This window comes from Leucoraja erinacea, chromosome 37 (assembly GCF_028641065.1).
Source record: "Leucoraja erinacea ecotype New England chromosome 37, Leri_hhj_1, whole genome shotgun sequence".
Lineage (NCBI taxonomy): Eukaryota > Metazoa > Chordata > Chondrichthyes > Rajiformes > Rajidae > Leucoraja > Leucoraja erinaceus.
Genome location: NC_073413.1, coordinates 5,647,108 through 5,670,211, shown reverse-complemented (window position 1 = coordinate 5,670,211; position 23,104 = coordinate 5,647,108). Strand labels below are relative to the sequence as shown.

Here is a 23,104-nt window from a genome sequence, read left to right as displayed (position 1 = left end):
GCTACCGTCTATAGCCCTTTTGTTTATTCATACCTCATCATTTTTCCAGTGTACCTGTGTGACCATTGTACTAGGTTCCCTCACTTGTTGCTTTACCTCCCCCCTCGACTCCATTCAAGGACCCAAGCAGTTGTTCCAGGTGCGACAGAGGTTCACCTGCACCTCCTCCAACCTCATCTATTGCATCCGCTGCTCTAGATGTCAACTGATCTACATCGGTGAGACCAAGCGTAGGCTTGGCGATCGTTTCGCCAAACACCTCCGCTCGGTCCGCATTAACCGACCTGATCTCCCTGTGGCTCAGCACTTCAACTCCCCCTCCCATTCCGAATCCGACCTTTCTGTCCTGGGCCTCCTCCATGGCCAGAGTGAAATTGGAGGAGCAGCACCTCATATTCCGCTTGGGCAATTTGCACCCTAGCGGCATGAACATTGACATCCAATTTCCAGTAGCCCTTGCTGTCTCCTCCCCTTCTCAGCTCTCCCTCAGCCCTCTGGCTCCTCCTCTTCCTTCTACTTTCTTCTTCCCCCCACCCTCCCCCCACCCTACATCAGTCTGAAGAAGGGTTTTGGCCCAAAACGTTGTCTATTTCCTTCGCTCCATAGATGCTGCCGCACCCGCTGAGTTTCCCCAGCACTTTTGTCTTCCTTCTCTTTCATACTATATCGTTCATTGCTGCACCTAATCAGTTCCTGGTCTGCTTAACTAATGTAGCTTACATATGGTTGAATTAGCTGAATTGCTAAGTGAAAGCTGTTTTAATGGTGCCTGCAATATTGCATTCTGGAGGCCCCAATTGCCACTGTCTCTAGCGCTTGTGTAGCCCATGATTCTCGTGTTCTGCAGTCCATTTTATACAGTTCCCCCATTGCACTAAACTCTGTGCACCCATCTCCCTGTGATGCCAGTTTATCTGTAATGTCTCAGTACGCTATGCTTTACACAATATGATCGCACTCCTGCCAACTTTTAGCTCTGCAGCTTTAGCCTGCCAGTGTAATTGAAGACTCTTGTTAGCCAATGTGACAGCAAGACTATCATTTATTTGCTTTGGAGTTGCTTGTGGCCAACATCTCACCTTTCTTTGTACATGATAACCAGTGTGGCTGGTGCAAGGTTCAGCATTTTTATTCATTGTCTGAGCAGCCACCATCAGCCAGTATCTGCATGTGCAGCCAGAGCCTGTGTACTGCAAGTGCTGTCTTTTGCACCATTGGAGTTCCATGTATCAGTAACATCTGTTACCCTTATAGCTACCAGCCTGTTGCCAGCCAGTCTGACCCTAGCCTAAGCCCAGATTCTCATTTTTCAAAATATTGAACGTCATCCAAACCTGATTCATTCATTCACGTACTAAAATCACGTATCCAGGCTGTACACTATAAACTAAATCATTAGTTCACTATCATCCTAAATGAGAAACGATATGGAATCTACTGCCTGTTTACATGCCATCTCATACAAATCCTATATTTTTGCCTAATAGTTTTTTAAAGAGGAAACAGTCCAACACACACCTAAACACGCAATCTTCTAGTGTTTTTGTCCGATTGCCCAATATTTTGAAATATTAAGTTTATCACTGACAAAAAATTGTTTTAAGAATCTCTTTCAAATGATATCAAATTTTTGCAAGTTCATGTTAGGCAATGACCATTTTAAAATTAAAAAATCTGGTGTTTCATTGTCACTTCTTATACTTCTTATGCTACTTTAAAACAGTTAATTCTGAACTCCGCAAACTGCTTGACAATAAGTGGACTATTCCTGGTTTTACACTCTCATTTCCAGCTTGGCAACACTGGCTCTGTTAAACAAATTAGAAATTGGAGGAAGGGGTGAGGTGCATAAATGTACATAAGATGTTCTGGAGGGCATAGATTGAGAAATCAATACTACTTCATCTATACCTGAAATTTCACAGCTCCTTGTGAAGCATTCAGTTCAGCATATCCCACAGCAGGCCCAATTTGATTTGATTCAAGGTAGACAAAAATGCTAGAGAAACTCAGCGGATGAGGCAGCATCTATGCAGCGAAGGAAATAGGCAACGTTTTGGGCCGAAACCCTTCTTCAGTCTGAAGAAGGGTTTCGGCCCGAAACGTTGCCTATTTCCTTCGCTCCATAGATGCTGCCTCACCCGCTGAGTTTCTGAAGCATTTTTGTCTACCTTCGGTTTTCCAGCATCTGCAGTTCCTTCTTAAAGTGATTTGATTCAAGCCTGTTGAATTCTATTTTTCTATATATACATCCCCTTAACTCGACACATAATAGCCATATCCCATTATGCTCAAGTTAGGTCATTAGATTCTACGTGTTATTCATCATTTCTGCAGCCCCTATCACCTGGGTACTTCTGCAGTCCTGCTAACCCTGGCTCTGTAATCCCCTTTGTCCCGTTCTTCTGCATCACTTGTCACGCAACATATTTAAGGAGGCCTTGTGTCACTTTAATCCTGCTAGCTATTGTCTCTGCAGCTCCATCTACAGTGACCCAGTTCTTGATGCTCCTCTTATCTGGTGTGCCCTTTATTGTTGTTCCCTGATGTGCAAGCACTCCCTGCCACTGATGGCATGAGTGTCATTCCCCATTCCCTCTGCAGCCCCTACCCTCCCCTCCCCCAGCTCTGCCAAAGCTGTGCTCCCTTCAGCTTGTAGCTTAATATCTTTGCCTCTGTTACCTCTTTCATCACTTTAGTCCATTGTCATGGAAATCTAACTGTAAATAATCCTCATCAAGATCATCGTTGAAACCATTAGTGATGTAGTGGTGCTGGTTTCCGACGGGCACGGTGACAGACGCACCACACATCTCTGTCCTCCATGCAGCTAGCAAGCTCTACACATGCGTCTTCCATCAACGTCTTCAGCATCGTCTTGGTCGGCTGCCCTGGGCCACGTCTTCCATGGGTGGGTTCCCACGGCACAACCTTGTTTGCTGGTCATTTCTGGCTGGCGGTGGCAGTGACCAGCGAGCCTCATCCTTCTCGACCATCTGATTTTCTGTAAATAAACCAGCAATGTTTTTCGTTATGAAAGCAGAAAATGCTGGAATCAGCAGGTCGGGCAACATTTATGATAAGAGAACATAACTTGTCAGGCCCAAGGTGTTAACTTAGTTTCTCTCTCCACGGATGCTGGCTGACTTGCTGAATGTTCACAATGCTTTCTACCTTCCAACATCTGCATTTTTTCCATTTTCAATGGTTTTAATGGTATGATCATCACCCTTTGTGGAACATGAATAACACTGCATGGTATTGAGGAACGGAAGCGATACGCTTGCATAGAGTAGAAATAAGGAGCTGCATATGTAAAAACGATACTTTTTGTAAGCCAGCATCTTGCATGTCACGCCGTGACTCGCTTTTTTTAATGGGAAGCCAATATTGATCTCGGCTTGCTCATTTACTCATTGGTAGACACAAAATACTGGAGTAACTCAGCTGGTGAGGCAGCATCTCTGGAGAGAAGAAATGGGGGACGTTTCGGGTCTCGACCCAAAACATCGCCCATTCATTCTCTCCAGAGATGCTGCCTCACCCGCTGAGCTACTCCAGCATTTTGTGTCGACCTTCGATTTAAACCAGCATCTGCAGTTCTTTTTTACTAATTTACTCATTGCATGGATACAAAGCCGTTCAGGTCCATCTGAAAATGCAAGGGCAGCTATCTGATGAATTTGATCTTGAAAATTTCCTTTACATTTGTTCGAATTGAAATTCCATGTTGATGTGTGGGAAAGAACTGCGTATGCTGGTTTAAATTGAAGATAAACATAAAATGCTGGAGTAACTCAGCCGGACAGGCAGCATCGCTGGAGAGAAGGAATGGGGGACGTTTCGGGTCGAGACCCTTGTTCAGACCCTTCTCCATGTTGATGTTGTCCAGGATGTGTCTGATGTTTGCATTTTAGAATGGAGAAGCACTTGGATAAATGTGTAATTCAAACTGCCACAAGGGGAAACAAAATCAGAGCAGCAGCAGGCAACTTAGTCTCCTGAGCCTGCTCTGCCATTCAACAAGGTCATGGTGAAACTCCTATATCAAGAACTATTTTCCTATCCTATCCACATATTGCTTGATTTCATGGGCATCTACAAATTTATTGATCCCGGTGTTGAACACAATCAGAGGCTAATGTTGCCAGTCCTCCAGGGTAAAGAAATTCAAGGATGCAACATCCTTTGAGTGATGACATTTCTCCTCATTTTGGTCTCAAATGGCTTTTGGTGTAAACAGCGTGAGTGAATCAAAATGTGAACTAAATATTAAATGTGAACTAAATACTGGTTTATTTTGGGATTATTTTGGAATATTATTTACTTGGTAGTAGGTAAGAACATAATTGTGGTAAATGTATAATTGGGTTAGAAGAGAGGTATCTGTATATTGGAATTGCATATAACTGAGAGAATAGGGGTGAAGATAGACACAAAATGCTGGAGTAACTCAGTGGGACAAGCAGCATCTCTGGAGAGAAGGATTTTTTAATTTTCAAAATAGACTTTATTCAAGTAATAATATACAACACAGGAACTGTGCAAAAAATTCATCCGACATTCTCAGAGGCTATACAAACATTCAATACAGTTTACACAAATTACACAAATTTATCCCCACCCTTGCCACTCATGTGGCCCACTGACGTGGAATCCCTTCCCTTATTTTTGAGGGGCATCTCCACCACACCGTGCCCCCCATGTCCAGCAGCGGAAGGACCTTAGACTGTGGTCCTCCCCCACATAGTCTTGGCTTTGCCTGCACCGAGCCTTCGTGTCCCTCAGCACGTACTCCTGCAATCTTTAGCGGGCCAGTCGGTAACATTCCCGGATAGACAGCTCGCTCGCTCTGCTGGGAGGTCAACAACGCTCGGGCAGACCAAAGAGCGTCTTTCACTGAGTTGATGACCCTCCAGCAGCACTCAATGCCAGTCTCTGAATGCGTCCTGGGGAAAAGTCCGTAAATCACAGAGTCCTCTGTGACGGAGTTGTTCGGAATAAATTGTGACAGTGACCCTTGCAAACCTTTCCAGACTCGCTTTGCAAATCCAAACTCTGCAAAGAGGTGGGCAACCGTCTCCTCTCCATAGCAGCCGTCCCGAGGGCAGCATGCGCTGGTAGTGAGGCTTCGACGGTGCTGGAAGGATCTGACTGGGGGGCTCCCCTCACCACCAGCCAAGCCAGGTCTTGGTGCTTGTTGGTGAGTTCTGGCGATGAGGCATTTTGCCATTTTCCCAGGGCAGTCTGCTCTGGGAACCACGCCACAGGATCCATGGAGTCCTTTCCCTGCAGTGCCTGCAGGACATTCCGTGCTGATCACTGCCCGATGGACATGTGGTCAAAGGTGTTGGTCCGGAAGAACCTTTCCACAAGCGACAGATGGTGCGGCAATGTCCAGCTGACTGGCACATTGCGTGGCATCTGCGCCAGGCCCATCCTTCGCAACACCGGGGACAGGTAGAACCTCAGCAGGTAGTGATACTTGGTGCCCACATGCCTTGGCTCTATGCTCCGCCTGATACAAGGAATGGGTGACGTTTTGGGTCGAGACCCTTCTTCAGACTAGTTTGGGGAAAAGGAAACGAGACTTATAGATGGTGATGTAGAATGATATAAAACAAATGAATGAAAGATATGCAAAAAAGTAACGATGATAAAGGAAACATGCCATTGTTAGCTGTTTGCTATGTGAGAACGGGAACCTGGTCCGACTTGGGTGGGCGAGGGATAGAGAGAGTGGAAGTGTAGGGGTTACTTGAAGTGAGAGAAATCAACATTAATACCACTGGGTTGTAAGCTACCCAAGTGCATTTTTGAGATGCTGTTCCTCCAATTTGCGTTTAGCCTCACTCTGACAATGGAGGAGGCCTAGGACAGAAAGGTCAGTGTGGGAATGGGAGGGAGAATTAAAGTGTTAAAGAGGGAACTGCAGATGCTGGAGAATCGAAGGTTACACAGAATGGGAGGGAGAATTAAAGTGTTTGGCAACCGGGAGATCAGGTAGGTTCAGGCGGACTGAGCGAAGGTGTTCAGTGAAATGAATGCCCAGTCTACGCTTGGTCTCGCCGATGTATAAGAGTCCGCATCTTAAACAACGAATACAGTAGATGAGGTTGGAGGAGGTGGAAGTGAACCTCTGCCTAACCTGAAAGGACTGTCGGGGTCCCTGGACAGGGTCGAGGGAGGAGGTATAGGGACAGGTGTTGCATCTCCTGCGATTGCAGGGGAAGGTACCTGGGGAGGGTGTGGTTTGGGTGGGAAGGGATGAGTTAACCAGGGAGTTGCGGAGGGATCGGTCTCTGCGGAAGGCGGAAAGGGGTGGAGATGGGAAGATGTGGCTCGTGGTGGGATCCCGTTGGAGGTGGTGAAAATGTCTGAGGATTATGTGTTGTATGTGACGGCTGATGGGGTGAAAGGTAAGGACTAGGGGGACTCTGTCCCTGTAAGGGTGAGTTATAATGTACAGATTAATAAGGGGAGGTATGAAGACAAGTGGTGCACCGTGTTTGACAGAAAATGCTGTGTGAAATTTAGCGATGTCTTTTACAGTGAATCAGTTTGGTATAGCAAACTCCTACTTTGAATGCTCTCTTGTTTGATTAATCGAGCTAAAAGTGAGAATAAAATTGGCATCACCTCAGTCACTTTACTTTGTAGAATCTGCACATTTTAGTGAAAGTAATGCATATTGACTTCCAGTAAATTTAATACTGGTTGTGATGTAGGGTGAGGATAAAAAATAGATAAAAATATAAAAAAATAGATAACAGGACCGATAGAAGCAATAAAAAACAATGTAGGAGCAGATAGAAGTAAAGGTTACTTACTTGTGTTGTGGTTTATGAAGACTTCTCTGTTTTTCACTGTGAGAGAAATTACAAGCCCTCAGGAACAAATAAACAAAAATTCAGGAGCAACAAAGTTTTACGCAAGTTTGTAGTTTAGTCCCTAATTATTTAATCCCCTTCCCCTCCCCCCTTAACATGTTTGGTTACTTGAACAGTGCTTTGAAAGTGGAAAAATGGAGGATTTTGATTGAGACTAAGCTGATTAGTGTGTTTGTGTGAGGCTTTGTTCTAGGAGTGGTGGTGGGTGGGGAAGAGGAGGGGCATCTGGCGGTGGTGAGGCCTTGTTTTCCTTTTCTATTCCAGCCTTCAAGTCTTTGTTGTAGGAACTGGCAGATAAGACAGAAGTCCTGTGGATGCGTTTGTTTTCAGTAAAGTTTCTTTCGGTGCTGTGTGGACACGGGGACTATCATTGCCCTGCTGCGTTAACTAAAGAGAGATTGATCTGTGATTAATCATGCGATTTAATGTGACTTCTAACATGAGTATTGTTGACAGAATCAATTGATGTAGCATTGTTGGTGCATCACAGTCGTGACAGATTAGCTTTGAAATGGACGTGTATCTTTTCAAAGCATGGAGCCAAGCGTCCTCTGCAAGGGGTGAAGCAGCTGCTTAGACTTGGAATAGTGATTGCACTACTGAAGCCTACTGAATAAACATGCTGCTGCTTATAATTTTCCTTTTCAATATTTTATATTGTACAGGAGGCCAGAGTTACTGTAGAGCCTGACAGAAGACATCAGGTGAGAACAGGACTGGATTCAGTTCTGTCATGTCACATGTTTAATTAATATTGATATAAAAGGGAATAATGGCCAAATGGTGGAAGGACAGGCAAGTACCAGGATATCAGCTGCATAGACATAAACAGGAAAAGTAGGAAAGCTCTGAGTTACTTAAATTCTGTGCATGCAGTATATCAGAATTCCAGGACGTTACTATGCATTCATCACATTCTAGAGATGTCTATGTGTATTCAATTAGATTAGAGCGAGTGCAGAGTATTTGTTCAGAGTCTAGACTCTGTTCTACATTTGGTCCAATTCCAGAGTCAGTTTTTTATATTTGATAAGAGTCTGGAGATGTTCTTCAGATTATAAATGGGTTTTAGAGAAAGCTTGAGCAAAACACAAAGTGCTGGAGGAACTTAGTGGGTCAGGCAGTATTAAAGCAAACCATATTTTGTGAGATAGTAATTATGACTCTCTGTATCTGATAAGCAACCTAGAGATTGCTGCATTTTTATTTATTATGAATTAGTACTGCACATTTGATATAAATGTGGAAATGGTGGCATCTATATAATCTTAATGTGGAGGCAATGCTGCACTTTTAGCTTGTTAGCTAAGACAACTGTGCATTTAATAGGATTCTGGGGAGACCACTGCATATTTAAAGAGAATTTAGAGAGCACAATTTACTTAGTCACATTCCAGGGTATCCAAATATTTTATCAGGGAGAGTATATTATTTTAGACATTTTGTAGAAGAACTGTGAATTTAATTTTAAGATGTGTATTTTTTCAGTTTCTAATGAAGCTGTTGTGCGTTTAATCAGAATCTGGAAATGTGTATTTAATTAGTTTGAGACGATCATGTATGTAATTGAATTCCAGATATGTTTCTGTGTATTTACAAGGTTTAGTTTGGTGTAGTTTAGAGATTCCGCCCTTCAGCCCACCGAGTCCGTGCCGACCAGCAATCCCTGTACACCAGCACTACATACTAGGGATAATTTACAACCAAAGCCAAATTAACCTATAAACCCGTACGTCGTTGGAGTGTGGGAGGAAACCGGAGCTCCCGGAGCAAACCTGTGTGGTCGCAGGGAGAACGTACAAACTCCGTACAGACAGCACCCGTAGTCAGGATCGAACCCGGGTCTCTGGCCCTTTAAGGCAGCAACTTTACCGCTGCGCCACTGTGCTGCCCACTTGTATTTAGTTAAATTCTAGCAATAATAGTGCGTACACGATCAGTTGTAGAGATGCTGCTGAGTGCATAGAACATTGCAGCACAGGCTTATACAAGGCCCCCAGATGTGTGGACTACTCTCGCAGAAGCAGGCATCCCAGCTCACAGCATGCCTACTCGCTGACTGTGGAGTTTGCCATCTAGAGTCTAGGACCTCGACCTACTTGATCTGGTTCCAGAGGTAGCGCTGCATATTTAATAATTGTTAGCGAAGGTATTAGATTAGATTAGATTAGATAGCCTTTATTGTCATTCAGACCGAAGTCTGAACGAAATTGCAGCAGTCATACATATAATACAATAAAAACAACAATAAACACATATTAACATCCACCACAGTGAGTCCACCCAGCATCTCCTCACTGTGATGGAGGCAAAAGTCTTAGGTCTGCAGTCTCTTCCCTCCTCTTCTCCCTCTGCGCTGAGGCGATACCCCCCAGGCGATGTTATAAATCAGTCCCGCGGCTCAAACACCGCGGCCCCGGGTGGTTGAAGCTGCCGCCCACCAGTCCTGCAGACGCAGCCGCTGGCCCGCGGCCGAACCCCGGACTCAGGCCACCACCGCCAGAACACCGTCCCAGCCACCCTCACGTGAGTACCGCACCGTCTTCAGCCTCGGGCTGGGCCGCCCCGACATGGGCGCCGAACCTCCCCCGGACCGGGCCGCCCCGACATGGGCGTCGCTTCTTCCCCGGGCCGGGCCGCCCCGACTTGGGCGTCGCTTCTCCCTCGGGCCGGGCCGCCCCGACATGGGCGCCGAACCTCCGTCGGGCTGCGAGCGCCGCACCTCCCCGAGCTCGGCCGCTCCGACGGGAGCCTCGTTCCACCCTTGGGCTGGCCGCCCTCACGGGAGCGTCCCAACCTCTTCCAGCCCTGAGCCAGACCACCCTCACGGGAGCGAGCTCAGGGCGAGTCCTGACAGGCTCTGCCTCCGGAGCCTCGAGGTCGTCAGCTCCATTAGGCCTCAGCACAGACGGAGGCAGAGAAGGGGAATAAACAAAAAGGTTGCATTCCCCCGCAGGGAGAGACTGCAAACCCAGTTTCAACCCACCCAAAACACAAACTAAAAACCAAAATCTAGACTAACCAAAACAAAATAAACAACACAAAAAACACAAACAAACGGGACTGCCGGTGAGCCGCTGCAGCCAGAGCCGCGCCGCCACTCCAATATTAGCAATTTGATCGGAATCTCGAAATAGTTCTGTGTATTTAATTAGACTTTGGAGAAGCTGCTGAATATTTAAAAATACATTGGAGAGATTGCAGTGCCTTCAATAAGGCACCCGAGAGGTTGCAGAGTCAGTGTTTTGAATTTACTTAGATTCCAGAAACATTGTGTTGTATTGAAATGGATTATATAGATGGTGCTATGTGTAAAATGACATTCTGTATTTCATTTAATTCTGGCAAAAGATTTCAGAACAGCGCATTTGTCAGTCAGTCAGTCCGTTCAGTTTAGTTTATTGTCACGTGTACCGAGGTACAGTGAAAAGCTTTAGTGGTGTGCCAACCAGTCAGCAGAAAGACAATACATGGTTACAATCGCTCAATTTACAGTGTATAGATACACGATAAATTTCAAGGATGTATTTTTATTTAATCAGAATCTAGAGATGGTGTTGTGTTTTTTATTGAATATTACATTGTTGATATGCATTTAGTTATAAAAATGATGCCATACATTTAATGACATTTGGAAGTGGTGCTTTGTAATGCAGTTTCTAATGACAGTGCTTTTAACTGAATTTTAGAACAGTGCCATTTATTTAACCAAATTCTAGAGAGTAGTACAGCACGGATACAGGACCTTAGGCCACCATTCCATGCCGACCATCAAGTGTCTGTAGATCCCATTGATCATTATATGATCTATAGTATTTTACTCCATGCTGATTCTGGTGCTTGTCCGGTTCTTAAATCTTATGAGAGTACTTGTCTGCACCACTTTTTCAGGTAGTTCATCCAGAGTGCAATTGCCCTGTAGGTAAAATAAACACATACTCAGATCCCCTCTAACTCCGAACCTCAAACCTATCCGATGTGGTTTTTCTTGCTGTTTATCTTTTACTATAGTTTCTATTATCCACTCCTATCAATCCCTGTCATAATTTTGTATATTTGCATCAGGTCCCACTTCCGTCTTCTCTGCTCAAAGGAAAACCAATCCAACCTAACCAATTTTCATAACTGAAGTGTTCTAACCTGGTAAATCTTCTGCACCTTCTCCAGAGGAATCACATTCAGTATAGTCTGGCGACCAAAACTGCACATAATACTCCTGCTGTGGCCTGACTAGCACCTGCATGCTCGTGCAATAAGGAGGTAATAAGGAAGGCAAGCATCCCAAATCCCTTCGTCACCACTTTTAGGGATATGTTTACCTGTTCATAAAGGCCACTTTGTTCCTCAAACCTCCCAAGGATCCTACAATTCATGGTGTATATACTGCTCCTATGTATCTCCTCGTACTTATCAAGACATATTTGACATTGCTCTGCCCATTTGATTAGTTGATCATGTTGTTCTATAGCCTTAAAGTATCCCCGTCACAAACAATAAACCTCCAATTTTCAGAAGAATGGTCTCGACCCGAAACTTCACCTATTCCTTCGCTCCATAGATGCTGCTTCACCCGCTGAGTTTACTCCAGCATTTTTGTCTACCTTCGATTTTTCCAGCATCTGCAGTTCCTTTCTAAACCTACAATTTTCATGTCATTTGCAAACTCATGAATCATATTGCCAGCATTAATATCCATTAACGATCACTGTGGTGCTCCACTAGTCACAGGCTTCCAATGGCAAAACCAACTTTGCTCCATCACCCTCTGTCTCCTATTATCAAACCAACTTTACGTGTTATTTAAATCAGATTCTTGAGATGGTTCCATGTATTTCCAAAGATTCTGCTGTGTGTTTGATATGATTTTGGAAACAGTGCTAATGCTCTTTATCTGTTTATGGCAACAGTTTTTTTTTACAGGATTTTAGAACAATTCTCTACATCTAATTCGACTCTGGAAACAGCGCTGTTGTCTAATTAGATTCCTGAGAAGATACTGTGCCTTTCCAAAGATAATATTATTTGATGTGATTCTGGAAATGGTGCACTGTGTTTAATCAGAATCTAGAACAGAGTTGTTAGTTGATTTGATTCCAGCACCAATGTCATGTAATGAATCAAGTTTCAGACATGCTGTTGTACATTTACCACCTTAGCACATTAACTTCCATCTTTTGGTTTGATGGATTGATTCTAATTATTTATTATTATTATTATTATTATTAACATTATACTTATGGGCGCCTTTCAAAGACTCTCAAGGACGCCTTACAAAATTTAATAAGCAGATTACAAAACATATAAGCAGAATAAACCAAAAAAAGTAGGGGCATCAACAACACACAATTCAAAGAGAGAGCAGCGGCAGCTAAACGTGCTAGCGTTCACTCTCCCTTCCGGCAGCCATCTTGGAGACAAAACAATCAAAACACCTTTTAACATTGAACATCCACCACAGTGACTCCTACACACTCCTCACTGTGGTGGAAGGCGAAATATAGTTCAAGTCCTTTCCCTTGCTCTTCCGGGGTCGTGGGCCTCGCGCCCCTGTTGACGGGACGATCTTGATTCCCGTAGCCGGTGTTCGGGCCCTCCGCATCAAGGCACTCCACTCCCGCATCGGGGGGATGTCAGCTCCCCCGCGCCAGGCAAACAAACCTCTCGTCGGGGCAGGACGAGCCTTCCGCGGCATTGGAGCTCCCGACCAGCCTCACCCCGAGACTGCGAGCCCTTGGTGATAAAGTTTGCGGTGGTCACGGTGGGAACGATCCCAGGCAAGGGATCCACTCCGATGTAAGTCCACGCCCCGCGGTGGGGCTCACGACAGTCCGAGCTCTAGCGTTGGTAGGCCGCAGAGCCCGGAGAATGTGATCCGAAAATTCATCACATCTCCGGGAAGGTAAGAACTTGAAAAAAGTTTCCCCCAAACCCCTCCCCCCCCCCCCCCCCCACATAAAACATACCAGAAGAACATTAAAATGAACTTCTAACAGACTAAAAAATAACAAAAGCAATGAAAAGACAACAGACCGCCGGTAGGACTGCCATCTTCCCCCTGTGGCCACACCCCAACTCCTAATCTTTCCTTTCTGTTTAAGAAGGAACTGCAGATGCTGGAAAATCGAAGGTACACAAAAATGCTGGAGAAACTCAGCAGCTGCAGCAGCATCTATGGAGCGAAGGAAATAGGCAACGTTTCGGCCCGAAACGTTGCCTATTTCCTTCGCTCCATAGATGCTGCTGCACCCGCTGAGTTTCTCCAGCATTTTTGTGTACCTCCTTTCCTTTCTGTTTTTTCTTCCGATTCTAACCTTTCATTGCTGTGTGGCTGATCTAATTCTAGAGGCAGTGTTGTGTACTATTGTACAATCTTATGTTATGCATAACTACCTTAGAAATGTAATTAAATGCCAGCATGTCCACACCAACAGAGTAGCTGCCAGTTCTGGACAACATAGCCCTACTTATTTACTTACCTAGAATAACTTACAAGATAGGATAAACATTCCCACTTTCAAAGGCTTGGAAATCCACAACAGATGTACTTTAAATCGCACATATTATATTTTGGAAAAACGCTGCTGACCTCCTTATTGTGAGTAAAAAACAAGTGTCCATATGGAAGGATCTGTGGCGCACATCCAGCACAATCATTAATATTTCACCATTGATCTTTCAGTATGAATCACTGGCTGCAACCCTCTTCAATTGAGCCACACGAGACTGCACATGCTGGAATCTTGAGCAAAAAACAAACTTGGAAAACTCAGTGGATAAAGTCTGCTGAGCTCCTCACTTGGTCTCATCCAGACTATGGGCAATTTGCCGCATTCTCCACAGATGGAAAGCACTTGCTGATCTAAAACTTGATGCTGATTAAGTGACGTTAAAACAAGGAACACGATATCTCAACCTTAAAATCTGTTTTCTCCACTTGGCATTTTTGGAAGCAGTTGCTTGGATTTACTGTCTGGACATACATGTGTGCTGCATATGTGTAGGAAAGAACTGCAGATGCTGGTTTAAATCGAAGATAGATACAAAATGCTGTAGTAACTCAGTGGGACAGGCAGCATCTCTGGAGAGAAGGAATGGGTGCCATTTTGGGTCGAGACCCTTCTTCAGACTGAGGTTCTGTAGCATATCTTGCATTGTGAAAGAGGACGATCAAATTCCAGAAATACTGCTGTGTATTTAAACACGTTGCTTTATGGTGCTGTGTAATTAATTCACAGACGATATTTGTTTAATTACCTTCCATGCAAGGTGATGAACTTTAACCGGTTTACAGGGGCTAATTGCATTCTAGAGAAGGTGTTGTGGACTGGCTTCTGGAGATGCTGTGCATGTAGTTAAATCCTTACGATGCTTCTGTTAATCAATTAAACTCTAAAGTGAGTGGGATGTATTTCTTCTGTCTTTTGAGAGATAGATGGATACAGCATCAGGATTTTTGTGATCTTGCTCCATATTGAAGAAAGTTCGAGAGAAGATGGTGGATATTTGATCAGATTCCAAGGATAGTGCTGAAGAATTAATCAGATTGTGTGATGTATATAATTAGATTCCTGGGATGATTCAATCAAAATTGTAAAATGGTGCTCCTATTTAATCAGATTTTGAAGATAATATTATCTTTCATTAAATTCAGATTCCCGAGACATCACTGTGTATGTAATCATACTCTGGAGATGGTTCAATGTACTTGATCAGAATAGTGGATGTACAGGCCAACCCGATGCTGTGGCTAGTCAGATGCCTTGCTCCCTTGCAGAATTCACAAATATCTACCAAGAAATTGAGAATTTATGTGAAAACTTTGTTTTCAACTTGCGTTTCTCAACATATGAGTAGATGACACATCATGTTATAGAATATCACAAAATGGAACATTAATATGGTTTGGGGGGGGGGGGGTTAATTTTAGATTTCCAGAAGGCATTTCAAATAGTACTACGGCTTGGATAACATATTGGCTTGAAGATTTGCTGGCTAAAAGAGATACAAGAGTAGGCATAAATGGATCATCTTTAAGTTGCCATGATATAACAAGTGATGTGCCGCAGAAAGCTATGCACAATGTGTGACTGATTTAATTGTTGTCTGTGTTTATGTCGTCAGTTCCTTGTTGTCCGTGCCTGTGTGATCATTTCCATTGCTGTCTGTGTCTGTGTGACCAGGTTCATTGCTGTCTGTGTGACCAGGTTAACTGCTGTCTGTGTAACCAGGTACATTGTGGTCTGTGTCACCAGATTCATTGTAGTCTGTGCTAGTGTGGCCAGGTTCATTGTTGGCTGTGTCTGTGTGACCAGGTTCATTGTTAACTGTCTGTGTGGTTTGTCTAGGAAGGAACTGCAGATGTTGGTATACACCGAAGATAGACACAAAATGCTGGAGTAACTCAGCGGGACAGGCAGCATCTCTGTAGAGAAGGAATGGCCATTCCTTCTATCCAGAGATGTTGTGTGACCAGGTTAATTGGTGTTTGTGCGAACAGGTTCATTGTGGTCTGTGTGTGCAAGACCAGGTTCATTGTTGATGTTTCCTATCTTAGCACGTTTGTTGTTGTTGGTGCCTAATTAATCACATTTATTTTTGAAATTACACATGTAATTAGAATTATTATCGACAGTTTCTGTCTAAGTAGATATGTTTTTGGTGGTGCCAGAACAAGCAGATAGATTAATGATAGATAGATTGTTGTCAAATTAAATTAATTGATCATGGATGGATTTCTAAATAATGATGCATGTCAAATCAGAATAATTGATGGAGTATGCTGGACAATATTAATTGATAAATGTGCATATCTAATTGACGAGGATGTGTGTTGAGTCAGATTAGTTGATGAGGGTATTGGGTAAATCAGATTCATTAATGATTACGTGTGTGAAATCAGACTCATTGATGAGAACATGTGTCAGATCAGACTCTGATGAGAGTATATGTCAAATCGGATTATTTGCTGCTTGTCTAATCAGATTCATTGGTATAAAGGTCTGATATATGTTTCAGAATTGAGAGGTGTTCCAAGCTGATTCTTTGACGATGCTGCATCTAATTAGATTCATTGATAATGGTGCATGTCTAGTCAGATTCATCAAGATACTTTGGTGATAACTATAGTGGAACCTTTGGGGCTTAAGGAGCAACGGCAAAGGAACAGAAACAGGTTGCTTCTTGGACTTGCACCTGTGTTCCATCTGCGATTGTTATCCCAAGCTCCCAGTTGCATATCCCTCCATAGCCTTCTCCACTGCCAAGGTGAGACCCATTGCAAACTAACTAGAGGAACAACATGTCATATTCCACTTGGCTAGTTTACATTCCTAAGGTATCAACATTGAATTTTCCAGTTTTGGGTAACCTTCACCACCTGTCTATTTTTCCCACTTTTGTCCCCTTTCCCATACTACCCTCCCCTCAGGCCACCCATCACACTTGTTTTAATCTCCCCGCTCTTGTGTTTCCATGCACTTGCTGCATACGCACATTTCATCCACAGGCTCACCGTCCTCCCAAATCTGGTTCTAGTTTTATCTGCCATTAATCTCCCCCCACCCCCCCACCCCCTAATGTTCCCTTCCTTATTTATCAGATTCCAGCACTGGTAACCTTTGTGTCCCTGCTTACAAGTAAAATCAAAGAAAATCCTTGATTAGTACGGGTGTCGGGGGTTATGGGGAGAAGGCAGGAGAATGAGATTAGGATGGAGAGCTAGATCACCCATGATTGAATGGCGGAGTAGACTTGATGGACCAGATGGCCTAATTCTGCTCCTATCACTTATGACCTTATGACCTAAAATTCAAAATGTTTCAAGAGGCAACAGATAATAGGGTCTATTTTGATGATATAACAAGGAGGATAAATGAGGCTAGTGTATTTGACGTAGTCTACAATGCAGCTTTGATGAGTCCAAATGGTAGGCTGATCAGGAGGTTTGGAAAAATGGATTCAGTCGCTCGTTCCAAGTAATTGCTATATTTGTGACACTGATTTCATTAGGATTCTACAAGTCTAAGTATTCAGTACTTTGCTGTTCGTAATACATTTTAATAATTTGGATAAATGTTTTGGACATGACAAAGACATTTGTAGATAATACAAAAACAGTTGTTCATGGTTGATATTGAGCAGAAAAGATTGAAGATGTAATAGGATATCAATGAACTTGTCAGTTGGGCAGAAAAGTTACATTTGGAATTCCATCTAGGGAAATGTGAGTATACAATACACTGGAGGATACTGAGACGTGTGGAGGATAAGAGGAACCTTTGGATGTATATCCACAAATTCATAAAAATAGCAGAATAGATTATGGTGTGGTTAGAAAAACATACGAGATGCGTTCCTTTATTAGTCTAGATACAAAATGTAAAAGCAAGAATGTTAGGGTAAAATTATAGGCAACACTAGTTAGACCATAACTTGAATTCTGATAAAGTGTTATGAACCTGAACTTTCTTGCTTCTCGGGTGCTGTCGGACTTTCTGAGTATTTCCAGCACTTACAGTTTGTATTTCAGACTCTGCAGTTTTGGGGATTTTGTATACAATGGGCAGTTCTGGTCAGCATCAGTGTAATTATACCAAAGAGAATGCAGAGAAGATTAATAAGAATTTTACCGGAACTGGCAAGATATAACTGAGGAAAGCTTGGTTAGCCTGGAACAGAAGAGCTTGAGGGGAGATTGAATTGAGGTGTATATTATTATGAGCAAGCCAGATAAAGGGGAGGACTCATTTCCCTTTGTACAGAGTTAAAAAACAAGAGGGCAAAGACTTCGATTAATTGACGGCAGAATTGGAAGAAAGACAATGTACATGGTGGTAGAGAGAGAAATCCTCATGATAGGTACATGGATGCTCACTTGAAGAGCTATGATACGCAGAGGCTTCGGACCTTATGTTGAAAGATGGCACTAAACTAGGTATTGACACAAAATGCTGGTAACTCAGCGGGACAGGCAGCATCTCTGGAGAGAAGGAATGGGTGACGTTTCGGGTCGAGACCCTTCTTCAGACAAGGAATGGGTGATGCTTTGGGTCGAGACCCTTGAGACTTTAAACTTCTCCAGAGATGCTGCCTGGCTCGCTGAGTTACTCCAGCATTTTGTGTCTATCTTCGGTTTCAACCAGCATCTGCAGTTCCACCCTACATATTAAACTGGGGAACTTTTCTTCATCCATCGTGGATATGTTCAGTCTGAGAGCAGGAGAAATTGTGGAGGGGGTGTAGCTCTACACTATGTACCTTTTATATCTCTTGTTTCCCTTTCCCCGGACTCTCAGTCTGAAGAAGGGTCTCGACTTGAGACGTCACCTATTCTATTTCTCCGGAGATGTTGCCTGACTCGCTGAGTTGCTCCAGCTTTTTATATCTGTCTTCTATTTAATCTACAACCTGAATACTGGAAATTATAATGTTAATACCATTGTCAGAACACCTTCACCAGCAGATAAAACTAGCAGCAGATAAAACTGGATAAATCTATCACTTTTCAGCGAAATGTTTGCATCACTTTCTAATTTATAAACTTCCTGTATCTGATCTGTCCCTTGTGAACACTAAGACAGATTCTGTTATTCCATCTTTGCCAGGAGATGTAAAATTCTATCATGTTTTTGTTAATTTGCTGCTTAAGTCTAAAAAGCAGATCTGTGTAGGAAAGAACTGCAGATGCTGGTTTACACCAAAGATAGACACAAAATGCTGGAGTAACTCAGCGGGACAGGCAGCATCTCTGGATAGAAGGAATGGGCGATGTTTTGGGTTGAGACCCTTCTGCAGACAGAGTCAGGGGAGAGAGAGAGACACAGGGATAAAGAAGGGTAAGGTGTTGGAAAAAAAGGAGCTGATCAAGGAAAATGTAGAATAGATCATTGTTAACTTGGAGAAGGTGACAACAAAGGCATACAGTGATGAAATTTAATCGGGGGATAGACTGGTGGGAGAACTAGGAAGGGGGAGGGATGGAGAGAAAGGGAAAGCAAGGGTTACTTGAAGTTAGAGAAGTCAATATTCATACCGCTGGGATGTAAGCTGCCCATGCGAAATATGAGGTGATGTTCCTGCAATTTGCGCTGGGCCTCACTCTGACAGTGGAGGAGGCCCAGGACAGAAAGCTCAGTGGGGATGGAAGGGGGAGTTAAAGTGTTTAGCAATCGGGAGATTGGGTAGGTTTCGGCGAACTGAGCGGAGGTGTTCAGCGAAATGATTGCCGAGCTTGCGCTTGGTCTCACCGATATATAGGATTCCACACCGGGAACAGGGGATACAGTAGATGAGGTTGGAGCAGGTGCAAGTGAACCGCTGCCTCACCTGAAAAGATTGTTGTGGTCCTTGGACGGAGTCGAGGGAGGAGATATAGGGATAGGCGTTGCAGGGGAAAGTACCTGGGAAGTACCTGTACCTGAAAGAAGGCAATGGTTTGGGTGGGAAGTGACAATTTAACCAGGGAGTTGCGGAGAGAATGGTCTCTGAGGTAAGCAGAAAGCGGTGGACCTAGGAGTTGTGGAGGGCATGTGTTGGGTTATTCAGAAAGATTCCCATCACTGGCTACAATATAGAGCGTTGCAATAAGGCCAGCAACTCTGCTTTATTCAAGACAAATTCTTGTTTGCTCCTGTGCCACAGAGTATGTTTCACTAAAGAAGTTACTTTGTTGTGCCAATGCATTATGTGAATGGAGACATTGCCCCAGCTTGCTTTGTCATCAAAAATAACTTTGTGTTCTGCAAGTATGGAAAATGGTGAAGGTAGTTTTGACAATAACAATTTTAATTTTCTAATCCCTCAAAAGTTTGACCTATGTCTTGATATAAATCAATGGAAGTGTTTTGTAGTTAGAAAAGTTGTGAATAGAATTGTCAGTAAATAATCACACACTTGGCTTTGATCTGGGAAATGTTCATTGATGAATCAGCAAAATATTGTCAGGCCAAGGATAGATGTCTGAATACATCCAACAACTGCTTCCCTTTGTACAACTTATCACACCATCTCCATAGTTTTTAAATCTTAAATAAACAATTTTCTGTTTGCTAAATTGATTACAATAGACCGCATGGTACCACATGAAGACTGATATGATGTACTGGCCAACATTTCTCCCTCAACTGTGCCACCATCTGATCAAAAGTCAAGATGTTTTATTGCCGTATGTCCCGAAACAGAACGATAAAATTGTTACTTGCAGCAGCACAACAAACATGTAAACATAGCTGTCCTATATATATTATATTATATAATCTAGTATATTATATATATATATGGATATTATATATATATATATATATATATATGGATATTTATATTAGATTATATAGAAACATAGTAACATAGAAAATCGGTGCTAGAGTAGGCCATTCGGCCCTTCGAGCCTGCACCGCCATTCAATATGATCATGGCTGATCGTCCAACTCAGTATCCTGTACCTGCCTTCTCTCCATACCCCCTCCCCTGATCCCTTTAGCCACAAGGGCCAAATCAAATCCTTCTTAAATATAGCCAATGAACTGGCCTCAACTACCTTCTGCGGCAGAGAATTCCAGAGATTCACCATTCTGTGTGAAAAATGTGTTCCTCATCTCGGTCCTAAAAGATATCCCCCTTATCCTTAAACTGTGACCCCTTGTTCTGGACTTCCCCAACATCGGGAACAATCTTCCTGCATCTAGCCTGTCCAACCCCTTAAGAATTTTGTAAGTTTCTATAAGATCCCCCCTCAATCTTCTAAATTCTAGCGAGTACAAGCTGAGTCTATCCGGTCTTTATTCATATGAAAGTCCTGACATCCCAGGAATCAGTCTGGTGAATCTTCTCTGTACTGCCTCTATGGCAAGAATGTCTTTCCTCAGATTTGGAGACCAAAACTGTACACAATACTCCAGGTGTGGTCTCACCAAGACCCTGTACAACTGCAGTAGAACCTCCCTGCTCCTATACTCAGATCCTTATATAATATAATATATTTTATAACATATATATATATATACAATAAATAGACAAGAACAGGGCAAAAATAAAGTCTATATAGTTTGGAGCCTATTTGGAGGTTGTGGTGTTGTAGTGTTTAATAACCTGATGGTTGTAGGGAAGAAGCTGCTCCTGAATCTGAATGTTACAGTTTTCAGACTGCTGTGCCTTCTTCCTGATGGCGGGACTGAAATGAGTACGTGGCCAGAGTAGTGTGGGTCACTGATGATGCCGGCTGCCTTTTTGAGGTAGTGACTCCAGTTGATCCCTTCAATAATGGGGAAGTCAGTACCCGTGATGGACTGGGCAATATTCACCAATGTTTGCAATCTTCTTCATTCCTGGAAAATCTCCACTTATTCCAACTTCCTATAGTTTTATCACTATTTCACTTTTACACATTCCTATTTAATCTGATTCCACTATTCTTAAGAGGAAATATGTTCCAGATCACTGCAATTTACTATGTAAAACTAAAGTTTCCTTATGTGAGCCCTTGTTCTTTTGCCAATTGCTTTGAATCTATGACTTCTTGGAAACAAGATGTCTTTATTTAATCTATCAAATTCATTTATTTAATCCATCAAAATCAGTGATATTTTTTGGATATTTCGCCTGAATATTCCCTTCACTGTCACTTCTCAGACAAGAACAGAACCAAAGTCACTAATTTCTCTACTTATCCAAATCCCAAATCCCTGGTAGCTTTTCAATAAATCTCTTCTGTACACCATTCCAGGCTTTGCCATCCTTATTAAAGTGTTCAAAGGTTCCAAAAGTCTTTTATTGTCACATGTACAAATTAAAGTACAGTGATATGCGAATTACCATACAGCCATATGAAAAAAAAAAGCAACAAGACACACAACTGCATAAAAAATAAATACATTAACATAAACAGCCGCCACAGCGGATTCCCCACATTCCTCACTATGATGGAAGGCAAAAAAATCCAGTCTTTTTCCTCTTTATTCTCCAGCAGTGGGGGCAGACGAACCATCCGTCAGGGTGATCGCAACTCCCGCTGCCGGCGGTCGAAGCTCCCACGTCGGGGCAATTTAAACTCCCGCGTCGGGGCGATCTAAACTCCCGTGGCTTGGAGTTCCCGAAGTCAGTCTCTGACCAGAGACGTGGGCTCCGTGATATTAAGTCCGCAAGCAGCCACGGTTGGAGCTCTGCGGTCGATCCCTGGCAAAGGGATCGCGGGCTCCACGATGTTAAAGCCCCGTAGGCACCCGTGGTGGAACTCTCGAAGTCGGTCTCCAACAAAGGCCGCCAACTCGTTGTTAGGCTGCAGTGCGGATGGAGATACGATACGAAAAAAAATCGCATCTCCGTCGAGTTAAGAGATTAGAAAAAGTTTCCCCCACCCCCCACATAAAACAAGCTAAAGAACACTGAAAACATACATTTAACACATACTATTAAAACACAAAGAAGGAAAGGACAGCAGACTGTTGGTGAGGCAGTCATTGCTGGCTCCACCCAGTGGTACTCAATGTTAAATAATATATACAGATTCTCAAATGCAGTGAGAAGGGTTAGCATTGACTCATGGGATCAATAAAATGAGTCAGTCTTAGCTCATAAGGATCAAAGATTCACTTGAAAGGCAGTTTGTGGAGTAGTTTACCCACATGGAAATATAGATGTGATTTCTATTCCTAGACAGCGCCTGATGTACTGAATGTTGCATAATCCAATAACTAAATAAAAACCCTAGTTGTACTTAAAAATTGAGGTGGCACAGTGGCTCAGAGGTAGAGTTGCTGCCTTACATTGTCAGAGGCCTAGGTTCGATCCTGACTAACGGGCAGTGCCTGTACAGACTTTGTACGTTCTCCCTGTGACCGCGTGGGTTTTTTTCGGGCGTTCCGGTTTCCTCACACATTCCAAAGGTGTGCAGATTTATAGGTTAATTGGCTTCTGTAAAATATCCCTCGTGTCTCGAATAGAACTAGTGTACGGGTGATCGCTGGTCGGCGTGGACTCGGTGGGCCAAAGGGCCTGCTTGAAACTAAACTAAAATCCGTTATGCTGAGTAATTCAGTTGAACCACACAGTGGGTGCTATCTCAGTATGCCCTTTGCAAAACCAGATGGAAGCATGAATAAGCTGGTTTTATGAAGCATATTAACCACTCTCAGATTTCAAAATTTCTTGCACAATGCAGATGAGGGGTTGTGTAAAAGTAAAAATGTAGTTGATCACAACATATTAGGACGTCAGTCTGA

At 43.2% G+C, this 23,104-nt stretch overlaps 1 protein-coding gene across 4 annotated transcripts in view; it reads left to right on the top strand.

Moving 5' to 3' along the window:
• LOC129713825 (CCR4-NOT transcription complex subunit 3-like) overlaps positions 1 to 23,104 on the top strand; it is a 94,222-nt gene that overhangs the window by 20,702 nt on the left and 50,416 nt on the right. For 2 of the 4 annotated variants that reach the window (XM_055663147.1, XM_055663148.1), the window contains one exon: positions 7,556 to 7,594. The exons of the other annotated variants lie outside the window; for them this stretch is intronic. The gene's annotated coding sequence lies outside the window, so the exon portion shown is untranslated. The remainder of the gene's footprint in view (positions 1 to 7,555; positions 7,595 to 23,104) is intronic. 4 annotated transcript variants of the gene reach the window in all.